At 45.7% G+C, this 27,290-nt stretch overlaps 1 protein-coding gene across 2 annotated transcripts in view; it reads left to right on the forward strand.

Moving 5' to 3' along the window:
* Positions 1 to 475: 475 nt before the first annotated feature.
* TAFA4 (TAFA chemokine like family member 4) overlaps positions 476 to 27,290 on the forward strand; it is a 332,620-nt gene continuing 305,805 nt past the window's right edge. Inside the window, exon 1 of one of the 2 annotated variants that reach the window (XM_088473439.1) lies at positions 476 to 973. The gene's annotated coding sequence lies outside the window, so the exon portion shown is untranslated. Of the gene's footprint in view, positions 974 to 5,158; positions 5,193 to 27,290 lie in introns of those variants that run through there. The other variant, XM_088473440.1, reaches the window with a different exon arrangement.

A 27,290-nucleotide genomic window follows, 5' to 3' on the forward strand; every position in this document is an offset into this window, starting at 1 on the left:
CAGCCCCTTTGGGTGCTACTCAGAATCCGTCCCTAAGTGTGAGTGGTAATTTATATCTTTGCTCACAAGCTATCCTGAAGCTGACATTGTATCTCACACATGCACGGTTCTCCAGGCTGCTTACACTGAGTTGTATAGTGCATATGTTATGTATCTAATAATAATTATAGGCACAGGACACACCTAACCCCCAGTTTTATTCCTCAGTATACCGTAAAGTGTCCATGATGTAGTGGAGGTACGTTGGCTAATACTAACCTGCCCCAGACATTGTTCCGCACCTGTATAGGACTGTAGTACAGAGCAATGGCTGAGGAGAGAATCCTAGGGCTGGCAGAGGTTGTGCCTGAGCCTGTGACACAGTGATGGGGAGGATATGGGAGAGAGAGCAGGGAGGAGCTGTAGCACTACACTGATCTTTGTCTGCTCCAATCAGTTATATGTGCACAGCAGCCTTGTTAGTGTCACTCTGGATTCAAAGCAAAAGCATCAGCCTGACTCTGTGGCTCTCTCTGCTGGTTACTGACATCTCCAGTCCAGGAGCAAAAGGGTAGCAGGGGGACCAGCAGCCAACACTCTACCCCAGGCACAGGGGACTTCCCACACTGCAAGCTGCAGAAGCCACACTTACAACTGCAGCACAGAATCTAGCCCACACCTGGTCACCTTTACTTCCCAGTGATTATTATTTGCAGGCAGAACAGTGCACCATGTAATTGTGCATGCTCCAGCCAGGATGCAGATCATTACTACTTACTACTACTGATCAGCTGGGAGATGAGAAGACTTAAAGCTCTGGGGCCATTCAGAATGACTGCAACTTTGTGATAATCCCCAACATGAACACACCGGCTTGATATATGTGTCCTGCTTTGAGTAGCGCAATATGTCACCCTCTATCATCATCTGGCCAATGGACAGGGCAGTGGAACCAGGCTCCTTGCTGCAGATGAAGCATTGATCCTTCTCATCAGTAAGTTCTGTGATCACTGCATGGTCCCCAGCCAGAGCAGTTGCAATAAGTTATACTTTCTAGACTCTATAATAAGTGCAAACTTGTATAATGCTCTAAACTATTTAATTACTGTAATATAACTGCTTCCTATGGTGTCTGCCTTGGCAGTAAGGAAATGATAGTGTTACAGAGATTATAGTTGTACAGTATGTACTTTATGTGTATTGCTGGCTGTAGACTTTGGCATTTATGATTTATTATTTGGAAACTTTGCCTCATACTTCAAGTTGACTTTAATACCCCCATCTTTGTCCCCCCTGTAGTTATATAGGGTCATTAATGCCCACTCCCTATTCCTAGCATATAGGTGATTCTATACCTGCCAGACTCTCCAGATCATATGTGATATACTCATTACTAGGTGCACAATTCCGGTTTAGCTCCAATCCAACTATCTAATGCATGCAATTATCACTGGTCTGTGATGGATAATTGTTATGCAATTATTTAAAGTGGAAATTCATATTCATCCATGTTGTTTATGGGATGCATATTTGCAGAGTGGCAATTGTATTATCTGCATTTTATATTCAATTGTTCCAAGCATCTCCTGGGTGCATTACAATTCCTCCTATATGACCTATGCCGAGCTTAGCTGAAGGGATAAAGAAATTGTCTTTGTGTCAAGTGCTGGGACCAGCTGCTTCTTCCAGTGCCTGATGAAATGGACAAGCTGCTTCCAGGACAGATGACCTCCCGCCGCTGCTTCTCGTGTGCTCAGAAGGAGAGTGCCTCTAGGATCACTTTCATTATCCCTTTATAGATCATCCGTATCGCTGGCAGGAGTGTAAGGTGCCCAGGTCTGTTCATGCATTGACTCAGCTGGATGAGAGGGAGTCAGATGGTGCAGCATGCTCTTTGGATGAAAGCTGATGCACTCTCAGGTTGTGTTTATTGTGAGTTTATTTGCACTCTAGTCTATAGAGGCGGATACAGTGCTGGGAACAGCTGTTTTCCCAGGATCAGATTGTATTTATTGCCTTTGATATGTGCGGCGGTTGAATAAAATCTATACAGAACAAGTTGAGAGCATTCAGTTGAGTTTTGGGTTGAGTTTTGGTCGCTGTCCACGACTCAGTGCTGAAAGCTGTATTGCCTCATCCACTCAGTCCCTGCTTTCCTGGATGTGTTAAACTTTCTACTAGTTATGTGCATAGAAGACTTTCTCTCTTTATAAAGAAAAACTCTCTCTGACAATCTCTCTTTTAGTCCTACAATAAAGAGGTTTTGTCTATAACCTTTCAAATGCCAAAAAAAAAAATAGCTGAAACATTTAATTCATAAGTGCCATGCTAATTAGCGCCTTGTTAAATGTGCAAAAAAAATGAAAAGTAGATATTATTATATACGATAAATATAGGGTACAGCGCCCATTGTGTAATTAGTGCCAGGCATTGATCTAAGAAGCTATTTCAATTATGAGACAGTGACTTATTAGTTTCTGGATTTAACTGCACAATGTGCAATCTATTCAGCTATATAGCCAAATGGTATCATAGCAACATCTTGTGATATTTAGCGCTACATGTTGACTACAAAGTTCTAGGCAGTGAGTCTACATTGATTTTATCCTCAGGTGCAAACACAGATTATTTCATAAACCTACATTTCAGCTTGCTTGATTTAATAATTAAATCAGATCACTGTGTAATGATAGATTAATGGCTGCAATTAGCAGGCTGCTTACACATAATTAATTTTTGAATGCTTCGTTGTAAATAAGTGAGTTGGGATGTGAGCACATTGCTGTAATGCAGACAGACCCATTTGCTTATGAAGTGGCCATGCATTATCTATATAAGCAATTTATCTACTTTGCAGTCTGTGTTCTGCTTTTCCTTGACTGTTATTTTAAATTTCAATTGGGGGGCACGGAAATGCATAAAATATAACATTTGGAACCATAGTCGCTCGCTACGGAGTACCAGGCGAAAAATCAAACGCCAACAAAATCCTTTTTGAGTGTGTATTGTGAATGCAGTCGCACCACTAACGTTAAAACGAAAATGTGTTTTGTTGTAGTGCAGCATAATGGGGAGACTGCCATTGAAAAGGTCACTACATATTCAGTTTCCTATCTGACACAGCTTGGTTTCGCAAGGCATTCATTTTGCAGATGTGAGGCAATTTATATTTAGACTCTTATTCTCTCGGAATGTGTTTTGTTTTGCTGTGGGGAAGAAAAAAAAATGAAGCGATTGTTTGATTGATGTGGTTCAAGTGCTTGAATGGTCGAGGCGCTTGCAGAATAGACTCAACGTCCTTGAGTTTGCAGTCACTGACCCATTAGTTTATAGGGAAAAAAAAACCTGTGCATTAAAATGGCTGAAAATGAGTCTTTTTTATTTTCCCAGTTCAAGGGTGTCTTCTGTGAAACAGCCAAACATGGGAATAAACTCACACTTGATGGTTGGTTGTCAACTGTTTAACATAATATTTTTTATTTCAGAAAGACTTTTTTTTACAGCAGCTTTGAGATTAGTACATACAGTAGCACGAGGCACAGCCGGTGTACCAGAATCCGCCATGGGATATTCTACTCACTCACTTGTATCCCCCTTAGAAACATCTATGCTTTGTGGGTTTATTTCTTAGGGTCATGCTGAGTACCTTTTAGTTCTAGCTCAATCTTTAAATGGTTTATTTCGCCCCATGCTGTGATATATGCAAGATAGGGTCATGAAGCCAGGACAGTATAGAGAGGAAATATGCTCATGCAAGCCAGATCATCTAATCACAAGTCTCAGGGAATCGGGTCTCAGACGCAGCTGGCTGTCTGATTGCATCGTCTATCAGTCAGACACTGCACAAAAAACAGGTGCATCTTCCTAAGAAAGTACTGGATATGTCAGATTCCCAGCAGTAACATTCATATAGGTGGCACAAAAAGTTCATATCACTTGTAATTCACTACAGCACAAATGAGGTACCCACTACGGCAATGGCGGAAGAGTGCAGAGCCGCAAACTGTAGCCGACGTGCGCCCAGGATTATATTTTATTTAAAATTTAGAATCATAAAACAATTTGCAGATTGATTGTATGAGACTGAAACAGACGTTTAGAAACAGGAGAATACAAAGACCGTTTGGATTTGCAGCTATATAATGGGTACTATCCCAAATGAACCTGTGCCGGATTTGCCAAAATAAATCTGGAGTGTTTTTTTAAAGGGTTCAAAAATAGTAGCACAGTTGGACCATTGGGAAAATTAGTACAAAGTTGGCTCAAAGGTTGAGTAGTCCAGGGCTTGTTCAGGGTTTTAGTCAATCACTGTACAGCAAACCCTGGCTTCAGAACAGACTGTGGTATTTATTCATAGCAATGATGTTAAAATAATGAATAAAAATTTTTTTTTTTATAAAAAAAACATTGTTTAAAAATCTACCCAGCTAATACATCTATTGTCTGAAGCACATATTGTAATCTCTCGCACAATTATGTCGAATCTGCCAATGGTGTCTTTAGTTGAATGTCTTCTCTTGAAAAAGTATGAGAGTTGCAGAATAAAAAATTGTAATGCACTGTACTCTGACAATCTAAATATAGCCGTGCAAAACCCCAACGACAGTTTGTCTCACACAACTTGTCTCACTGGGGCCACCAGTCCATATGGCAATACACTCTGATTTGCGAGCCGGGGTTTGAGGCTGTGCTTCAGCCTTTTCAGTTTCTTAACTCGTGCCTTTTCTGTGCCTGTGAAATTCTGCAAATGTGCAGTTTTTCCTGAGTCTAAAGAGCCATGGTGCTTCCCACCTAACCCTGTGCCTCATACTTTACCATCCATTCACAATGGACCTTAAGATAATATAAATTGCACAATGGATTGATGTTATTCCTATCATGTAACCCCCTCCACTATATTTACCATTTAATCTAAAATAAATTAAAAAAACTATTTATTGTTAAAGTACAGCCTTACACTTCTCTTTTCTGCTCCTATATGGTGGAACAATTTTCCCAGTGAAAATATAAAAAAATTTAAATGCAAATTGTACGCCAGATTATCATCAGTAATTTGCACTAGGCAAACGTAAGCACATTTTTGTTTTAACAATAATTACTCAACTTTACAGCTGGTTGGCCTTTTCTGGTACTTGACAAACAGCCTCTCACCTACCGTAGATGCTATTTCCCCAGAAAGCAAGCAGATTGTTAGCACGGCTGAATCTGCAAAGGTACTGTAGGGTAGTAAAAATGGAACATAATGCAATGTAACACAGATTTGCTTGAATTTAAATGTAGCCATTTGGATTTTAAAAAAAAAATAATTTTTTTTTAAATTTCATTTTAAAGTACAGTGCAGTTGTTCTATTTTTTTTTCTTTGACCTGATTGCATTATTTTATTTTTGCACATAGATCACCATTCAAGATTTAATTAAATAGAAATTAGAGATAATTATTACTTCTATAGGCCTCATCTTAGATATGAGAAATGATTGCGAAATTAACAGTCCCCAATGTTTCACACAACACTTACAACAAATATAAGTTAAAATTATATATATATATATATATATATATAAAAAAAATTTAATACTCATGTAAAAGAAATAAAAAACATGCACAATACAGTGTATTATTCTGTATAAAGTGCACTCTAGCATCACAATCTCATCTAGATTGGACAATAACAGGACTGTGTATGTGTTATAGAGTGTTGTGATGTGGGGAGGGGGGTTGGCGATAAAATTCTGTGAGACCCTACTTGGTAATTAAATATACAAATTCAATAAGAAATTATCCATATTTACACCACATGTTTATTGTTATATTGACTGAGTTAATGAAGTGAGTTAATCGAACGTGAGTCTAATTTTAATTTATCCAGAGCAGGAATAATGCTGATTAGGCAGGAGTTTGTGTTACTGTTGTTAATATAGCCTGCTATTAACCTGTGTTATTGGTCTTCTACACATTGTATTTTTCTTTTTGCTTTATAATCACTACCTGAATGCGTTTTATTTACATATTAAGTTATTGATTCCATTTAATTCCATATGCGCAGGCTGTAGTGGTTTATGTTACCAGGGACTCTTAAGCTTACGATGGTGCATCCCGGCAACGCGGCAATGCGATATAGCAAAACATCATGCGCCATACACACTGCACGATCCATGGTACGACGGCGCGATGTATTGTTACATGCTGCTTGTAACTGCACCATGCCATTCGTTGCATAGTTCCATCTGACGTACAGCACAGCAGATTGGACGATGCGATGAATGACCTCCGGGAATGACGGATCGGGCGTACACACTATATGATGTGTACGATACATCGTTCCAATCTGCGCCAGGACGATATATCGTATAATACATCGAATAGTGTGTATCCAGTTTTAGATGTTGTTTGGAAAATGGCTGTAATGTGAGTCAGAAACTGGATCATGATTGGCCGTACCATGTCACATGTTTAGCTTTAGGACACAATCAGCACAGGGCTGCAAGCACTTTGCTTAAAAGGCTCTGGGACAGCATTAAGGGCTGGCTGGGATTTAGCTAGTAGGGGATTGCTGGGTATCACGTCCCACCATATCCTTCTGAAACTTTATTATACAATCTAACAGCTGGTGAAGTGCTATACATTTCCGTGCGTGGGTAGATTTGCAGGGGGATCGGGATGGATTCCCCTTTTTAAAAAGCTTGTGGCCACACCCATGGTGATGCAGTCCCGACCACGCCCATCCTGTTGTCTTATTTATTTATTACCAGTTATTTATATAGCGCACACATATTCCACAGCGCTTTACAGAAAATATTTGCCCATTCACATCAGTCCCTGCCCCAGTGGAGCTTACACTCTATATTCCCGAGCACACAATTACACACATTTTTGGAGTGTGGGAGGAAACCGGATTACCCGGAGGAAACCTACGCAAGCACAGGGAGAATATACAAACTCCACACAGTTAGGGCCGTGGTGGGAATCGAACCCATGACCTCAGTGCTGTAAGGCAGTAATGCTAACTATTACACCGTCTGTGCTTTCGGTTTGTATTTTTGTGGCCTAATTCACGTTCAAGGAGCAAAATATATGAAATCTGCTCCCAGGTATCATCTACTAGAATATGATAATTTGCGACCCAAGGCAAGCTTGCCAAACTACACCCAACTGTATAGGCCTCTTTATATGCATATGGGAACAGAAGCAGATTGTGTAGTGAAATCACTAAGCAGATGCACCCATATGCACCTATGCAGACTAGGGTGCTTCTGGCACTTACTCTCCCCTACACCTAGAGAATAATGTTGGAGGAGGAAAGGCACCATCTTACGTAAGCTAAGGGGCTAATTCAGCTGAACGCAGATTCTCCATTATTTGGAATCTTCGCTTATGCAGGACCCGTTCTGCTTATGTGTAGAACAGGTCCTGTGTGATCGCACGCAACCCCTGCTATGCCCCTGCCTGATTGACAGGCAGAAGCATTTAAGGGGCGGTACAGGGGTGAGGGGAGGAGCAAGGCCAGGAGCTGTGTCCACGGACACAGTTTCCTGGCCTCGCAAGCCGTCCAGCCTGCGTAAGCTGAGGCCTACTCAGCTGGCCGGCGGTCCGGCCCTGTCCACCATCAAGACAGATGTTCGCGATGGTTATCCCAGGCTGCGACCTCAATCGCAGTGCTGGGATCGCAAATGCAGTAGGGGGTGTCAGGCCCCCTCCTGCTGCATTTCAATATTTGCAAGGATGGAATTGCAAAGCTGCTTGCGTGCAGCTTTGCAATTCCGTCCACTTCCGAATGATCGACTAAGTACTTTACGAGTGTCTTCACGCATTTACCAACAAGATGCAGACTGGGACACCAACACAGAATGTACTGTAAGCCATACTTGCTGTCTCTTAGTTGCTCCTCTCCAGGAGAAACCCTGAAAGCAGGCTTGGTTTTATTGATACTTAATGTGTATCATATGGTTTAAAACATGTTAGTGAATGTGATGTAAGGCTGGCAGGGCCGTATTAAGCCTTCGGGGGAACCCGGGGCTCTTAAGACATGGGGACCTACCCCCCACCCCCCCCTCTTGTTATCACAGTTCCTATGGCTGTGTCCACTGTGTGTGCCTCCTCCCCCTGCACCTCCAAGGCAGCAGTAACAGCGATTGTCATGCCTGCTATCCTGCATTAGAGGCAGACCAGTAGAAGATCCCATGGGGCCCTCGGCAAGTTACCAGTTTTGGGCCCCCCTCCAGTCCATCCATACTTATCCTGTACATACCAGCAACTTTATGCCATTCTATCCTGATATATACTAGTGTATGTCTCAGTTAGGGGACAGGTATCAGGTGACTAAGATACCAGTATACAGTGCAGTAATAATATAAATGCAGAACTTATTTAAAAAAAATAAAAATAAATAAGTGACATTTACTTACTCAGTGATTGGCTGATTCATTGTCCACACACAGTCCCTGCAGCAGTACTGATCTCAGCTGCAGCCAGACACTGGTGTAATTCAGTCCCATGATGCTGAGCACTCGGGAGGGGGTCAGAGGAGCATGTGATGAGCTCCTCCAATCAGGGCTCAGCTTTCCTGACCTCCTGCTGCAGCCCAGCCTGATGGAATGTTGTCTGCTCTCTGGGCCTGACTGATGGATGGAATCACAGAGAGCGGCACACAAGCGGCTGTGCAATTCTGTCCATCTCAATGCAAATGCAGGAGGTGTCAGACACCTCACTCTGCTGTATTTGCGAGCACCATGGCGACCATTGCTCCTTTGGTCAGGATGCGGGAACTGAAACTTGCAGCCTGACCAGGCGGTGGCCACTTCAGAGGCCAGGAGTCTGCATCCGCTGATGCAGTCCCTGGCCTCCTTCCTCCCAGAAATGGGGGTGACGCGCCCGTTTCCGGGAATGGTGACCAGCCACGCCCTTGCTCCACCCCCCCCCCCCAAACGTGCTGAGGCTTGTGGGGGGTCTGCGAGCGTAATTGCAGGACTCTTTCTGCACATGCGCAGAACGGGTCCTGTGCAGACGCAGACTCCTAACCAACGGCAATGTGCGTTCAACATCGGATGAACGTACGTCTCTGTATCAAGCCCTCTGTAGGTTGTGTGACGGAGCTGCAGGGCCGGACCTCCCCTGCTGTACTGGCTGTGCCCGTGTAATGGCAGCGCAGCGTCTGCAACACCCTCCTCTACCCTTATTATTGTTTCATTTATAAAAGGCAGTGGGCAGCCCCGATTCTAAGTCTCGCTTATCTTTATATGTGGCCACTTGTAGCGATTTCTTTACGTACTGAGCATGCACACCGGGCTATGTAGGCATCTTTGCCAATGTACGATTGAGAGTGTTACTTCAGACCAGTCTCTGCAGCCACTAAATGCCCAGTTCATAGCACCTGGGCGACAACATGGTGTAGAAGCTGCAAAGTTTTTCCTCCTGGGTAATTCGATTCATTAAAAAAGCAAGGGCACAGGTGGCGAGTGACTCTTGCTGATAATAGGTGCAGAAATCGCACTAACGTCACAGGCAGCACCTTTGGTCATCTAAAGAAGGAAAGATTATCTCTGTTCAGTGCTGAAGCTGCACCCCAATTCCTTGTTACGCCCAGGGCTGCTGCCTGTTCTACCTGCCACTTGCCCTGGATATAATAACATGGTCTAGCTGCTAGCACTATAAGAGGTACATTTACTAGTGAGAGTTTTTAGAAGTGGAGATGTTGCCCATAGCAACCAATCAGATTCTAGCTATTATCTTCTAGAAGGTGCTATTTGAATGTTAAGTAGATCTGATTGTTTGCTATGGGCAACATCTCCACTTCTAAAAACTCTCTCCTTAGTAAATATACCCCAAGCTGTGATTTATACGTGAGCATTACCGGGAAAAATAATGGTGTACATAAAAATGAGAATTTCTGTCTTATACAAGATTGAGGCACCCGCGGGTCGATGAACCTTCCGCTAGCGGAACGTTTTCTGAACCAAAAGTTGTATTTTCAGCAAATCAATAATTTATTTGTTTTTCAACCAGTAAAAAGTTTTTGAAAATATGTTTCCATATGAGCAGACGTCCAGTTTATTGTTCTTCATGTTGAGATTTCCAAAATAGGGCAAAATCTGGCATCTCCTGAAATTCTAAATATTTCTTGCCTCAAAAAGGTAACAAAATTTGTATTTTATGCTATTTTTGCATTGGGAATGGAGCAGTACCATTCCTGGCATCTATATTATCTTAATTGTCTTCAGAAAAAAAATGGCCGCAAAACATTGTGTATATGTCCTTAAATTCAGATAATCCTGGTCAGCAAATGATTGTTATTGATTGGGCCTAGCAGAGATCTGTCAGTGTGTGCGGTCATCACCCGATCTCACCTTAATATCTGGCTGTTCCACGCTCTGTCACATTGGTCGGGCTGCGCACATGTGTGGCGGAATTACACAGAGATTTGGTTGCTTGGCCCCATCCAATTATGTATATTATTACGATTATCATTCATTTATATAGCGCCAACTAGTCGACGCTCATCAGGTGGACACTGCTGAAAGGTCGACATGATAGAATGTCGACAAACCATCCCTGGTGGCCCAGCTGTAATTTACCTGCTCCTGGCAGCAATGTCATTTTCCTGGTCCCTTCAGTCACGCACTGAGCTGTTACGGTGCAGACCCTCAACTAAGTGACGGTTCCGGTAAGTATTCTTGTCCTATCCATAATCCCAACCCCTAACCCTGCCCCTAGCGCCTAAACCTAACCTGCTTTCGTAGCCTAACCCTAACCTCTCCCTAGTGCTTATCCCTAACCCTCCCATCCCACAGCCTAACCCTGTGGAGAATGTTGGGATGCAGCAGCTCTGAATTCCAAAATGTATGGTAACCTTTTACCCCCTGGACAGGAGAACTTCTCATAAGTACTTCCCTGAACCAAATGCTTACAGAGAAACTGTATTTTATTTAGCGTGCCCCAAACTAATGGCTGACACACTTATAAAATGACAGTAAAGCTGTCCAAACACTAGACCAACTAACATCCAACCATCCAACTAGTTGATTGGTTGGAATGAAAATCTGGTAACGTATGGTAGTAACTGATGATCAGCAATTTGCTCCTAAATGCCAGAAAACAGACGAAAATGGTCGTCAGACAAGTTTGTTAAATGTTTGATCTAAACAATTTGTTCAAACGACAGTTTTTGTCCATTTTCCGGCGTTTGGGAGCAAATTGACGATTGTCATTTGCTTTCATACCTTACCAGATTTTCATTCCAACCAATCAACTAGTTGGATGGTTGGATGTAAGTTGGTCTAGTGTGTGGCCAGCTTTAGAGGCAAAAACTGACTTCACCAGCAAAATGAAAAAGAACCTGTTAGATATGAGTAAATAGATTTTACCCTGTGCCCTATGCAGTGTACATGTGGGGAAAAGGATCAGGGGCTGGTGCCATGTATGTACTATGACAGTTGTCGGAGCACAAATTGTGCGTGTGCGTGTGTGCCTGTCCATGCTTAAGGCCCCCATACATCAGCAATTGATTGTAGCAATCGTGCAATTTGCAATCGATTGTGTATAAAAATCTTTCCCTTTTGCTGCAATCAATTGCTGATGTATGGGGTCCTCTACTCTCCACTTTCTTCCGCTCGCAATGTTTCCTGGAGGTTTACGAATGGATGGGTGGATTGGGGTAGGACGTGGGCATTCTGTCGCAGGCAGTAAGAGTGTGTTCACACAAGAGTTCACCAGTAGAGCTTGAAAAGCACTGAAATTCACCTGGAACAGATGGTCCATTTGTAGGTGCTCAGAGGTAGGTCAGGTGCAAGTACTGGATGATACTTATCATGTCTCTCTGGTCTAGCAAATCCTTATGCTGGGCATACACTATACAATTATCTGTTAGATATCTGTCCAATCTGGCTGGCTGGAATGAAAACCTGGTAATGTATGGGAGCAAATGACATTCGTCCATTTGCTCACAAACACTGAAAAACAGACAAAAATGGTCAGGAGACATATTGCTTAAATCAAATGAATTTGACCAATCATTTTTTGCCCATTTTCCAGTGTTTAAGACCATATGATCGACTGTGATCATCATGCAGTTCTCAGTGACTTGCATTTGGGATTGGGAAGGTTACCCTGGCTGGCGGCAATAAAGCCCTGTTTGAACCTCGGGGCCCCACTAAACCTTGGGGCCCGGGACAGGAACAGCCCCGTCGCCGGGCATGCGCAGTTGAGTTGACCCGACGGCTGAGTCTTCAAATGCAACAGCGGATCAGAGAAGCCGGCCAGTGAGCCCTTTTCACATAAGATGCCTCCTGCAGCCTTTGCATAATTTCACGCAGCAGCTGTGTGAATAGCGTCCGACTATGGATCAGCCCTATAGTTCCCTCCATTACGTCAGAAGCACTCTTAAGGTGCCCACACACATACCGACTTTTCATCCAATTTGGCCGATTTCGACGAATCGTGACGACAGTTCATGTAAAAAATGTCAAATCGTGAGTTTCTACACTTTATCACGATGCCGATGCGCGTCCCCGCTCGTCGTACATCGCATCTTCAGATCTGCCGTGCTGTAGGGCAGATTAGCCAATCTGGGATACAATGCATTGGCTGCAAGATAGATCTTTAGTCAGATTGGACATTTTTAACTCCAAATCGTGACCACGACTGCCTGGGGAGAGTTCAGGGAGAGTTCAGGGGAAATCGTGTACATAAGCTGATTGGGAGCAAGTCGGTATGTGTGTGGGCACCTTTACACAAAAGTGACAGGTTCTCTATAACAACCAAATACCAATATTTCTTTGTACATACAGGTGGCATTGTAGAACACTCTCCTTAACCCTCTGACATGATATTATAATAAAACATAACTATGTGGTATGGCCTAATAATACCTGTAACACTTTCTACAGCTTACAAGCAAAGACAGGAGAGATTGGAAGCAGTCATTTTAAGGAAAGAAAATTGAAGTTGTGCAGTACAGGCATTTATTCTATTCCTCTCATTCCTCCAGTTTTGTATCTGTCCTATTAAAATATAGTCCCTTGTTCAAACAGAGTGACAAGTATGAAATCAGCCTGCGCTGCTAGGACTCTAGAGAGCCTGCCCTGGAATCCAAGAGCAAAACAGCTGTCACTGCTATGATTTCTGAGAAACCCCTCGAAATCACCTTAGGCATTTCTTCCACTTGTGGTTTTATCGATCCATGCTGGTCTATCACAAGCAGACACATACTGTACACGCTGATGTTCCCAATTCGTCCACCAGATGGAGCAAAGAGTATTTTTTTTCTCTTTTGATGAGTGACTTTTTTCTTAAAGCCCCCCAGTATGCCTTCTCTGAATATGCACAGCTATGAGCTATGTTACTAGTGAACTACATAAAAAAAAATATTGTATTAATTAAGAATTGCCGGTACAGATGGCACGGACATGGATGCAGAACTGGAATTGACAATACAATACTTGCAATATTTGAAATGCTGAGGAAACTGTTGTTTGCAATATAATGATTGCATGTTGCACATTGAGTAGAGGTGCTTTTATTAATTGGATGGTCACAGGACGCAGTGGATTAATACATTGCCACATAATCTTGCTATATTATGTACAATAGTTTGTAGCTATGTTAAAGGTATTAAATAAATTAATCAACAATCTCTTAACATACAGGGTGAACTAATATTTTATTTTTGAATGCAGATTAGAACTTCATGAAGGTCCACATTCCTCAATATGATCTATATATAGTACAGTAGCATGCATAATTACAATCAGCTTTTTTCCAGAATATCCAAGAGAACAGCAGTAGGGCTATACGGCTTCCTTTTTTGGATATATATCATCAGTACCTATTGTTAAAAGCAGAGGAGGTGTGTCCAGTGTTATGTGGGTGTGACTAGTGATGTGTGGGTGTGGTCAATGCTATGTGGGTGTGGCCAGTGCTGTGTGGGTGTGTCCAGTGCCATGTGGGCGTGTACACCCCTACACTATCATCCGCAATGTCTCCCTAATTGCATAGAGTAGAAAAATTGCACAGTTTTGTGAGGAAAATAGAAATAGAAAGTTTAATACTTATTATTTATGGCCAATCGTGTGGCCAGCTTGGTGTCTGGTCATCATAAAGCTGTCATGATAATGGGCCTATTTTTATGTGGAGGCCTGGGGTTGTAGTCCCATCTACCCCATTGTTGATCTTGCCCTGGTCATTAAGTCAGTTTGTATCAGTTATTCAGTGGCAAACGCAGGATTTCTAGAGGGGGGTTTCCAAATGCTTGATTTAGAAGTGAGTGTGGCCAGTCCATGAAGAGGGCATAATCAGCACTTATCCAGCTTTGATATGCTACATACAAAGTATATTGTGTGTCATAATTCCAGAATATGCAAGACCAGCGATCACAGTAACCCATTAGATGCGGCAGTAGGTCCATCTTGCCTGAGCTGAATGTTTTTTTTCAGATGTGGATACTATTCCTGAGCACTGGAGCAAGTCCAGGAGTCTGGGGGAGCAGCAGAAGAACCTAGCACTGACCTGGACATATATGTACATATCGATCTCCTTATGCACTGGATAGTGTATTAGTCTACAGTATTAATAATTAACCCTATAGATGGCCTATAGCAGTGCACCTCTAACAGTGCATGTTTTCCACATCTCCTAGTTGGCTGACATTTTAAAAGATCCACAGGTGATGCCAATTATTTCATTTGTGATACTGAGAAGAACATGCAGCATTAGTAACATTCTATTATATTACTATTTCTATTGTGGTCATGGTGTGTGCTGGGGTGGGGGGTTTCCAGGCAGACGGAACCCCCCCCTGCGTTTGCCTATGTTATTACAATCATTAAGCTAAGTGGCCGTTTGCAAAAGCTGCCTTTTCCCAGCGTGTTTTACCCCAAAAGGTGATTGATAATGGGGTATATATTTCAATTACCAGGTTTTAGACCTAGAATTGTTGAAAGGTGGTGAAATCATATGATCGCTATTGAGATAATGTCACTCCTGTTCTGTGATCCCCATGGCACTACTGAGCATGCTCAGTCGGCTGACCATGCATGTGCGCAGGCCATGGTGCAGGGACCCTCTCCAGGTAATTTGTACGACGTATAGCCCATAGGTTACATTGGATAACGTCATCTGAAGATGGCCTTAGCTGCTGGGGCCAAGCTCCGAAATGTGAGCTTTGTAAATCTGACATAGCAGCCCCAAAGAAACTTATGGGGACTGCGTCTGCTCTTGGAAATGGAGGGACGGCGGGAGAAATCGTAGATATGCGCTGCGGTCCCTCCATGGTACATTCAAGCTTTCCTTAATATTTGCTGGTGTTTTCAGGGTATTTCTCGCAGATATTGTTTAATAAATATGCCCCAGTGTATTTATATAATGAAGAAGAAATAAGTGTTGTGTATTAGAGCGCAGGAATGACGTATGGTGGGGATCGGTATGGAATACCAGCAGTGAAGATCCCGACACGTAAGTATTTTAACTATTTACTAACCTAACCCCCCCCCTAACCCTCCCTTAGGGATGCCTAACCCTAACCTGCCCCCCAAGTGCCTATCCCTAATCTCCCTGTAAGTGCCTAAACCTAACCCCCCCTTCCCCGCAGCCTAAACCCAAGTCTCCCGGGGGAGTGTCTAACCCTAACCTCCCCCCCGGGGGTGCCTATCCCTAACTTCCCCTAGCCTAACCCTAAGTCCCCCCCTGGAGCCCCTAACCTAACCATCCCCCCTGCTGCTGTCCGCGCCCGCCGCCCGGTTTACCTTCAATCGGTATGCCGGGCGTCGGGCTCCCGGCGTAGGTAAAATGACAGGCGTTGGGATTTCGACACCTGTCATTAGACCCCTGCCGGGATTAGGACAGTCGGGATGCCAACGGTCGGCATCTGGACCGCCGGCATCCTGACTGCCACCCGTATGGTGGTGGTGTAATATTTTGGTCTGTAACATAGGAGGTAAAGCTACTGTAGAGACTGTTCTGTTAAATATGGGTCTAACAATTGTGGAGGAGCTTAGTTGTGTACCTACAGGCTCCAACTATGTAATGCCGGGTACACACTAGACGATATGTCGTCCGATTTGGCGGATCGGACAACATATAGGGCACAACGTCCAGTGCGCACCACCTATGTTGCTGACGATGCGCGCTCCCGCAAGTCGCCAGCAACATCGCCCGTCGGACCTGCATGCAGCATGGTCCCCCACTGTCGCTCCATCACTGCCGGCTCTCCTGCCATGTCCCGCCACTTGCGATATTGTGCTGGGTACACATCGTTTACTGTGTACCCAGCTTTAGACTAGGCCTGCCTGGCATCCAGACTGCGGAGACAATAAACCTCTCCATTAAATAAAGTAGATTTGTTATCTCCTATTACTGACATTGGGGCTTATTTTTTATTATAGAACCCAATAACCATTATCAACTGATCAGACATTTGCTTTCATTAAAGGTCATTTGCAAATCACACCTATGGGGGTCATTCATACCCACTCGCGAGCGAAGGTCGCTCGCTAGCGGGTCGATGTTACCCCAATGCGCATGCGCACAACGGAGGGAGCTCCGTCGTGCGCATGCGCGAGACCCGGACTGCGACAGCCAAGCTGGCGCTCCAGGTCTCGCACCAAAGGGGGCGTGCTGTCGATGGTGATTGACAGCACGCCCCCTTTGGTGGGCGTGCCAGGGGCGTGGCTGCCAGACGGAGGCATTCCCATGGGAACGCCTACCATCTGAAGCCGGCCCCACTGACATCAGTAATGATGTCAGTGGGAGTGACTTTGGCTCTGATACAGCCAAAATCACTCCTGGGCTTGCGGAAGAGAGACCCTACCGCAGGGTCTCGTCGCAAGCCCGATGGTCGCGATGGTCTTTGCCCATCGCGACCATCATCATGGACGCTCGCTATTATCTGTGGCTGGTAACCCACAGCTATAAGAGCGTCCATGAGGACGCTCCAAAAAAAGGTAGGAGGGCCCTGATTCAGAGCGAGCGTTCTGGTCAGAGCATTCAGCTCTGAATCAGGCCCTATGTCCAGATTTGGATGTAGACGCTATAGCAGCCGCTAATGCCAAAGCCAATAGGCTTCCTACTGACATGCCCACCGGCTGCGGCGTTAAACTGCTGCTGTGCGTGTTAGGACGCACCTTCCCTATGGCTGTGGCAATTCCTCCGTCTGAACATGACGGTCGGGGTCAGCGCAATTGCGTCTTTACACGCAGTCGCTGACCGCAGCATGCCCGCATCTAGCTAGCAACCTACCCAGAAAACGTCCACTGAAGTTGCATGGATTTGCATGCAATTTCAATCTGCGTCTTTGGGTCTGATTCATTTGGATGGCTATTGCGATCGCAGCTCCGTAATCGCACGCAGATTTGCTATGAAAATATGCTAATGAATGCCATCACAATGCTGTCGCACTGCCAGCATAGAGACGCTCACTGCCTCCCACTACCGCTATCTCACATCCGTACTACCTTGCAAACCTCCATAAACATTGGTAACATCGAGTACCATCGGCCACTCATGCAGAATTACAGCAGCCCTGACCTTACTTACAAATTGCTAACCTCATTGCATCCAGTAAGAACTCAAGCAGCGTAGGCAAGCGCACTGGCAGATCTATGCATGCCCATACAACGGCGTTCAAACAGACAGGCACGCCTGCGTTTCGCCGACCCCCCCGTCACCACCAAGCGCTAACTGCCTGTCAATCACTCTGCGATGGCTCTTCGTGAGATTCATACTCCCTACTCAAGCAGCTTGATGATGCAATTTGCACTTAAGTTAGGGATGTGCAGGCTTGGATTAGTTCGGAATTTCCCGCCAAATTCAGATTTTTCCCGCCAAAAATCGGGTCTCAGAAAGAGGCAAAACGTCATCTTTCATGGACAAACATCATCATTCCTGGATATAAGTCCATGAAAGATGATGCTTGTCCAGGGGCGGATTGGGACCGAAAACCAGCCCGGGAAATTTATGGAAGCAGCCCTAATAGGTGCGGGGTCTGTTGAGGAGGTGGGGACTGTCTAGGGGGCCGGGATCCCTTCTCATAGGGTCTGATTCTGAGATGGACACAGTAGCCTCTGTCCTTGTTTCTTTTGCTGCAGTTGCGCCTGTGACTTTAGGCTATAAACACTACAATGCCTTTCCCTGGTGTATAGCCATGCGTTTGAATATGCAAGTACTGAGATGCCAACTGTCAGTGTCTAAGGGGTCTATGTACTAATAATCACGGTACTGCAGCGATTGTTATCGGTTCAACTTGCATGGGGATATTTTCATCTGTAATGAAAATATCCCCGCTATGTACCAAGGGGAGCTCGCAGGGACAGAGGTTGTGGTAACAACTGTCCCTGCAAGTTGTATCACCAGCAAATTATAGAAGAATTCACGTTTGTGAAAGACTTCACCGGGGGAAGCTGGCACAGCGTAAGCTTCCAGAGCTGGCTGGGGCTGCAGGGGAGAGATCAAAAGATCTCTCTCCTGCCCCTGGAGCACCCATTGGCTTACAGTAGTTTACACCATCTGAAGATGGTATAAACTAGGGATGTGCAGGCTCGGATAGGTTCGAGTTTGCACGTGGAGTTCGGATTTTTCCCTCCAAAAAAACGGAACTCAGAACGAGGCAAAACGTCATCTTACATGGACGAACATCATCATTCCTGGTCTTTTGTCCAGGAATGATGATGTTCGTCCATGTAAGATGACGTTTTGCCTCGTTCTGGGTTCCGTTTTTTTGGAGGGAAAAATCCGAACTCCACGTGCAAACTCGAACCTATCCGAGCCTGCACATCCCTAGTATAAACTAACGGGGCTAAACTCTGAATAGCATCGCTTTTTGGAGTTCAGTACATAGGGGTCAGATCGTAGTCCCCACTGATAATCATGAGGACTGCGGTCTGCAGCGTTAATTAGCACTTTGCTAGAGATTTCTGTGAAATCTCCTGCATTGTGCTTTTAGTCCAATACATAAAATTATGCAGAAACTGCAGTTTTTGCATAATATTATGTATCAAACAGCTTGATACATAGGCCCCTAAGTCTTTAGACAACCTCCTGTAACTACCTAGGAATACCGAACACATTTCTAATACACTTCTTGGTGCATGCGTCTAAATCCGCACTGCAACTCAGACCCATGCACAGGTGACAAACAATGTACAAAAAAAAAAAAGAAACACTTTGGCCCCCGCAGGAAAAAAACAAAACACATTGCCCCCACAAGAAATACATAAAAACACATTAGCCTCCACAGGAAAAAAACAAAATACACACCGGCCCCCGCAGAATAAAACAAATACATTGACCCCCCACAAGAAAAAACAAAACACATTGGCCTGCACAGAAAAAAATAAGACACAGTGGTCCCCACTGGATAAACAAACACTGGACCCTACCAAAATGGTAATGTCTAGATGCCCTTCATGGAGAGGACCCTGACGTCATCAGTTACTGTCCAATGTACAGTAATTCCCTACTATCCACGTGGACATAGAGGGAGAATATAATCCTGTGGTGAGCGAAGCGAGCCACCGTCCCCAAAGCATGGCGAGCGAACAGCCCATGAGGGGACAATTTTCTTTGTTTGGTGGCCTTTATGGGTATGGGACCGCACTTCCGCCCTCACCTCATGTCACTTCCAGGTCCTTACAATGAAGGGGAAATAAGCTCAGCCCTACAGAAATCAATAAAACACAATGGCCCCTACAAGGAAGAAAAACACATTGACCCCCGACACATTAAAGAAAAAAACATTGGCCCCCACAGGAAAAAAAAACACATTGGTCCCTACAGGAAAAAAACACATTGGTCCCTACAGGAAAAAAACACATTGGTCCCTACAGGAAAAAACACATTGGCGCCTGCAGGAAAAAAACACATTGGCGCCTGCAGGAAAAAAACACATTGGCGCCTGCAGGAAAAAAATACATTGGTCCCTACAGGAAAAAAATACATTGGCCCCTGCAGGAAAAAATACATTGGCCCCTGCAGGAAATAAAATACATTGGTCCCTGCAGGAAAAAAACACATTGGCCCCTGCAGGAAAAAAACACATTGGCCCCTGCAGGAAAAAAATAAAAACACAGATCAGGTGTAAGCTTGGAGTAGTAGTGTCAGGACAGGCAGAGAGTAAGAGTAGTGTGGGGACAGGCAGGGAGTAGTAGTAGTGCGGAGCAGGCTTGGAGTAGTAGTAGTGGGGGCAGACATAGAGTAGTAGTAGTGTGGGGCAGGTGGGGAGTAGTAGTAATGTGGGGCAGGTGGGGAGTAGTAGTAGTGTGAGTCAGCCGTTGAGTATTAGCAGTTTGGGGCAGGTGGGGAGTAGTAGTGTGGTGCAGGAAGTAGTAGTAGAAGTAGTGTGGGGCAGGAAGTAGTAGTAGTGTGGGGCAGGCTGGGAGTATTAGTAGTGTGGGGCAGGGAGTAGTAGTAGTGGAGGCAGAAAGGGAGTAGTAATAGTGTGGGGCAGCCAGGGAGTAGTAGTAGTGTGGGGCAGGGAGTAGTATTATTTCAAAATAGGCGACAGAAAGGGAGTAATAGGAGTAGGTCACCTCAGCTCATGGGTCCTCCTGGCCACCGTCCCTTTCTCTGCCCTGATGGCTGCTACACACAGCCAGAGTAAGCCTCCGTATCCTGCACCGCTCCTCCGGCTGCCATGTGTGTCCTTCTGTCTACTCCTCCGCTCCATCCCAGGCCGACTGACCACTGCATACACCCCGCCCCCCTGCATGGTCCCGCCCCCTGGCTCATCTCCCGCAGCCTTGCTCCGACATCCCACGGAGCTGACGGTGGGCAGAGGAGGATGAGTATGCCAGCAGGTAGAAGTCATCGCTGTGCAGTATGAGAGTGTGTGAGGGAGGGAGGGGACACCGGCACCGCACAATTATTGTGGTGCCTGGGGCTTCAGGTTTGCGTTCGATAGCGAAACGTAAACCCCGGAAGCGCTGCAGCCGGCAGTCAGTGCCAGCCCTGCCCAGCTCAACCAGCAGAATCGGCTAGCCCAGCAAAGGGGTTTAGGGGTCGGCCCAGCGGGAACTTTCCCGCTGTCCCGGCGGCCCAAATCGCCCCTGTGCTTGACCATGAAAGATGACGTTTTGCCTCTTTCTGAGAACCAATTTTTGGCGGGAAAAATCTGTATTTGGCGGGAAAATCTGAACTAATCCGAGCCTGCACATCCCTAACTTAATTGTGCCATCATGGCCACAAGGATGTGATCGCAGCTGCATGCCCCGCACTTCCCACCTGGCCTTGCCATGACCCCTACCCTCCCACCCCACCCCCACCCCCCCCCCCCTTCCCCTGAGGGGCAGCTTCATAGATGTTCCTGGCAAACATTTTTAGAGGCTGAACGGAGAGAGAGACCACCTCCAGGGGGGTAAATATGCCTGTAGATGTTTTAAGTCTTTTTAAGTATCTGTGCACCCTCCTCACATTAAACAATGTCCCCAAAATTGCCTCCTTTTTAGCCCTGTATTTTATTTTAATATTCTCACTCTGCAAAATCTCTCTTTTCTGTACTGTTCCTGAAAAGCAGGCACAATAATAGTATAATATAAATGTGCCTGCTCCCCTACATGAAATTAGTTTAGATTAAAGACTGTAGAATTCACTGCGGTGTTCTCAGTCCTCCGCCACTTCCTCAGCACTTTCTGAGTGGCCTCCTGGCACATTACAGCAGACCCTGTACTGTAAGTGTGGGATAGGAAACTATTTATGCTATACAGAGAGAGAGTGCTAATCGAAGACAATCCCAACACAGAGTGCTGCTCTATAAATACATTAATTTTAATGGCCCATTTTCAACAAGGAGATTCAGGTTAAGATTTTACTAACTGCCTGAAGACTGGGATATATTGATACAATCATCTCATTAAAATCAATTACATTAAGTGCCAGAAAATTCAGTGCTGATATAGTTAAAATGCAAGACGGTTATATTCTGTATGGTTTTTTGAAACATTTCTTAAAGGGCACCTACTGTATAGTATCTGTGACATAAAACACGCGTCCAAAGAAAGTACATTCTGAAAGTATTATCATTAATAGCTTCCTTTAAATTACAGAACTTAATAAGGCAACTCCAGGTATTTTACAAAGATCGCTCCAACCCATACTTGCCGACTTTTAGCTCCCTCTTTCCGAAAGGGAGCCGTCATCCTGGCCCCGCCCCCTTCACAATGCCGAGATTAACAGCATTGAGAATCAGGGGGCCGGGCCACGATGACGCAATTCGTCTCTCCCACAGTGCCTCCTCCCCCTGCATCCTCGCCTCCTTCTACGAAAGGATCCCTCATCGCAACCCGCACCTTCTCCCGATAGGGAAGGAGCGGGTTGCAATGCCAGAGCAGGAGCGAATGCTCCCGCAGCCAAGCGAATGCTCCCGCAGTCATCTTTCATGGACAAACATCATCATTCCTGGACAAAAGTACATGAAAGATGATGTTTGTCCATGAAAGATGATGTTTTGCCTCTTTCTGAGACCCGATTTTTGCCGGGAAAAACCGAACTTGGCGTGAAAATCCAAACTAATCCAAGCCTGCACATCCCTAGTTAAAATATAACAAAAAAATGATGTAGGGTCCTCCCCCCAAAAGCATAACCAGCCTTATGCCCCGGACTTGTCAGCCAGTCCTGGTTCCTAAAATTATGGGGAACAAAACGAATAGTGTTTCACCGTAATTTAGGAACCAGCACCAGGTTGCAGGGCCAGTCTTGGTTTTAAAGATAAGGGTGAAAAATTGCTTGGGGGTCCCCCTATATTTAAAACCAGCACTGGACCCAAACCGACAGGGGTGTAATGCCACAGCCAGGAGACCCTATTACCGGGTCTCCAGGGACAAAGTATTATCACCCCAAGCCGGTCATGCCAAGCCAGGGACCTCAGGGGAGGTGGGGACCACCAACAAGAAGGGGTCCCCCCTTTCCTGAAACCCCAGGCTTGGTCTGAAGCCTGAGGCTGTTCCCCGCACCCCTGAGCTGTGAGTACGGGGGTAATAAAGTGTCAAATAAAAGTAAACTATTGTATTTTACAGTGGAACTACAGGTGCCAATCAAGACTCTATATTTGCAATAATTGACATGGAATGATCTCTCATGCACTGAGCTTCATTATCACCATGAGAACTGGGTCCTGCCTCTCAGTTAGTGACGTAACGAACATCAAGAAATAAAGGGCGGAAGTCCAGTACATTCCATCACTATCCCTGAAGAAGGCTTTTCGCCACTATGCGTTGGAGACATATGACCTGCTTATTTTTGACAAGGCCTTTAAAGAATGTCTACACTTATCCATAGTACCAGCATCAGAGCCCCGGAGCATACCGCGAGTGATGCGACACAACCCGGAAGACAAGCCACGAGGAAAGAAGGAGTCACAGAGTCGAGCAAGCCGGCGAGGGGACGGAGCGGGGCCATGACTAACGACAAGGGAGGTAATTCTCACACAGGAGGGGTTACACGGTAATCAGCTCCACTCAAGGGCTTATACTGTAACAACCACTCCCCAGATGACTAGCGGTCTTCCTCCGGTGTGCATTGCGGGGGTAGCAACTGTTCATTCAGTCGCACCACCGGCACTTGCACCCAGAGGCTATACGTTAGTCCCTGAGATATCCCTGCCAGTCAGCAGTGCTGCCGTACTCCTTCCCCGGGAAGACCTTCTCCCGGGCATCTTAGTACAATAGCACCCTCCGTCCCCAGGAAGACCTTCTCCCGGGCATCTTAGTACACTAGCACCCTCCGTCCCCGGGAAGACCTTATCCCGGGCATCTTAGTACACTAGCACCCTCCGTCCCTGAGAAGACCTTATCCCGGGCATCTTAGTACACTAGCACTCTCCGTCCCCGGGAAGACCGTCTCCCGGGCATCTAAGTACACTAGCACCATTCCACCAGCGTGACGCCGCTGGTTTATTAACATTAAGGATTGACATTTATTATTCAACTGTGGAATTATACACACAATCATTACCTATCCACCAACCTACAGTCAGATGGATACAAGGATTTAACCCTGCAATATACCAATCAGTAGGACAATATATTATTTCAGTTGTTTTTTATTCTGCATTTGTCTATTATATATGGTTTGATATTTTGGCATTCATACAAGAGAGTTATTGGGCTTGTGCACCATTATATACCATTAATATCTATATTTTTACTTGAATAAAGAACTGGATTGAATACAACATTTGTGGTTCCGTTTTCAGTACATTCATGGTACTTCATTTAGGCTGAGCACAGTAACCATTGCTTATTTATGTGTACCCCTTCGAGATAGCTGGCCACTCCACGTTAATCACAACCCAAGAAAGTGAGCACAGGTTCTCATTTGTTATTATTGAGATGAAAAACATGTCTAAACTCATGTGAGATTGCAATCTCACCCAAACTCGATTTTTAGTAAATTTACCCCAAAGGGTTATAAAATGTCAATGACATTTCCCTGTAGATAGATAGATAGATAGATAGATAGATAGATATGATAAAGATCCAGACTAAGGTGAGTAACTACCCTAACCCTCCCCTCTCCCCCCCTAACCTTTCCCCCTAGTGCCTAACCCTTACCTCCCCCCAGGGGTGCCTAAACCTATCCCTCCCTCCCCGTACCCTAACCTAACCCTCCCCGGGTGGTGCCTATCCCTGACCTCCCTGCGGGGGTGCCTGATCCTAACCCTCCTTCCCCTAGCCTAACCCAACCCTCCCGGGGGGTGCCTCTCCCTGTCCCCCCGGGAGACCCTAAACCTAACCATACATGCCGACATTCAGTTACCTCCTTCCGGGAGGGAGCTGAATGTTTGTGCACAGCGGGGGGCATGGATGGGTAATTACGCGGTTTTAGGGGCGGAGCCACGCGACTGCATCATCGTGGTTCCGCCCCCTCTTCGCAATGCCGAAAATATTGGCATTGTGAAGCAGGGGCGGAGCCACGATGACACGATTCAGCGCGAATCACGTCATCGGGCCCCCCCGCTGCGGGGCTTTCTTGTAGTAGTTGGCGGGGGGGGGGCCAGGCGGCAGCCGGGAGGCTTGCCTGCTTTTCCGGGGTGTCGGGAGCGGCACCTGATATTCGGGATGCTCCCAAACAAATCGGGAGGGTAGGCAAGCCTGAACCTAACCCTCTCCCCCCACGCGGCTATGCGCTCCCGACGCCAGGCTTACCTACGATCGGTATGCTGGGCATCGGGATTTCGGCGTGTGGCTAATGATAGGCGTCTGTATTTAGATGCCTATCATAAGTCCCGTGTCGGGATTCATTTCGACCGTCGGCTTCCTAACTACGGGCCTGATTCAGACCCACTCGCGAGCGGCTGTCCGCTCGCAAGTGGGTCGATGTTATGCACTGAGCATGCGCACGACGGAGGGAGCTCCGTCGTGCGCATGCGCCAGACGCGACGAGCGAAGGAAAGTCCTTCGCTCGTTGTGTCCGATCAAAGGGGGCGTGCTGTCAATGTTGATTGACAGCACGCCCCCTTTGGTGGGCGTGCCGGGGGCGTGCCTCCCTGACGGGGGCGTTCCCACGGGAACGCCTCCCGTCAGAAGCCGTCCCACTGACATCACTAGTGATGTCAGTGGGAGTGATTTTGGCTCTGATAGAGCCAAAATCACTCCGGAGCTTGCGGTTGAAAACCTCAACCGCAGGCTCCGGCTCGCAATTTCGATGGTCGCGATGGTCTCGACCATCGCGGCCATCAAAAAGCACGCTCGTATAGCCTGTGGGTGGTGACCCACAGCTATACGAGCGTCCAGGAGGACGCTCCATGAAAATGGAGCCCGGCCCTCATTCAGAGCGTGCGCTCTGCTCAGAGCGTACGGCTCTGAATGAGGGCCTACATCCCATATGAGACATACTTGCCTACCCTCCCAGATTGTCGGGGAGACTACCTGAAATAGTAGCTCTCTCCCTCTCTTGGTGAAGAGTCTAGCAATCTCCCTATTTGCACCTTACCAGTGGCGACCCTACTTGCTGATGCACCTGGTGCGGGTGGGGACAGGCAGTATTATAGCAGTGTGCGTGGCATCGCCGCGCCAGGAAAAGGGGGTGTGGCCTCATGACAAGGGTGCATGGTCTCGCAGCTGGGGGCGGGGCCACACATTCAAACCCCATTTTCGCCTGGTCCCGGAGGTGCGGGCTGCCCCCCGGGGACAAGTGTACCAATAGTGCCGGCTCCCACACTGTGACAGGAGCCGAGTGCTGCACATAATTCTAAAGTGCAGCACCCAGCTCCTGTCACTGATTGGGAGTCTGCACTTTGGTGTCACCCCTTGGCGGGTGACACCCGAGTGCACCCCCCTTGTGACGCCACTGCACTTTACCTCCATTATGAAGCTGTTATATAAAAGAAAAAAGAGATATATACATTCAAGTGGGATCATTAGTATAATTTCCCTGCATTGGTTATAAGGCACAATGATCCCTATGGCTACATGTATTTTCATCAACAAATAGATATTACTAACAGCTTTGGGGCTCATTTACATTGGATGGAAATCTGTTTTATGAAGCCTCTCAGATGTAGCAGTACACGCCCACTTTACCGCCGCGCTCATAGGTGCTGCTTTCACAATCTCCCTGACATGCTTTTTCAAAAGTAGGCAAGTATGATATAGATAGATATGAGATAGATAGATAGATAGATAGATATATAGATAGATAGATAGATAGATAGATAGATAGATGCTGTAGATAGATAGATATGAGATAGATACTGTGGATAGATATGAGATAGATAGATAGATAGATAGATAGATAGATAGATAGATAGATAGATAGATATGAGATAGACACTGTAGATAGATATGAGATAGATAGATATTAGACAGATAGATAGATAGATAGATAGATAGATATGAGATAGATAGATATCAGAGAGATAGATAGATATGAGACAGATGGATAGATAGATAGATAGATAGATAGATAGATAGATAGATAGATAGATATGAGATAGATGATAGATAGATATGAGATAGATAGATATCAGAGAGATAGATAGATATGAGACAGATGGATAGATAGATAGATAGATAGATAGATAGATAGATAGATAGATAGATAGATAGATAGATAGATAGATAGATAGACTGACTGACTGTTGGAGAGGGAGGTGTCTTTGTGATCTAAAATTTGCAGCCTGTAATGAATAATTAATCCTCTTTTGCACTATGACATTGATCCTGTATAACCAGCTAACATGGGTCTGCTCTGCACTCTAATTACTTATCACCCATGAGTAAGTGTGTAGAATACATGTCACGTCAGGTTAGAGGTCCCTGTAGTGGCTGGCGTGCAGTCGGTGTAGGAGAGGAGAAATGCAGGAATGGCTAAAGTACAGGTCGCGAGATGAGTT

Source organism: Taudactylus pleione, unplaced genomic scaffold (genome assembly GCF_031769625.1).
Source record: "Taudactylus pleione unplaced genomic scaffold, aTauple2 ptg000135l, whole genome shotgun sequence".
NCBI lineage: Eukaryota > Metazoa > Chordata > Amphibia > Anura > Myobatrachidae > Taudactylus > Taudactylus pleione.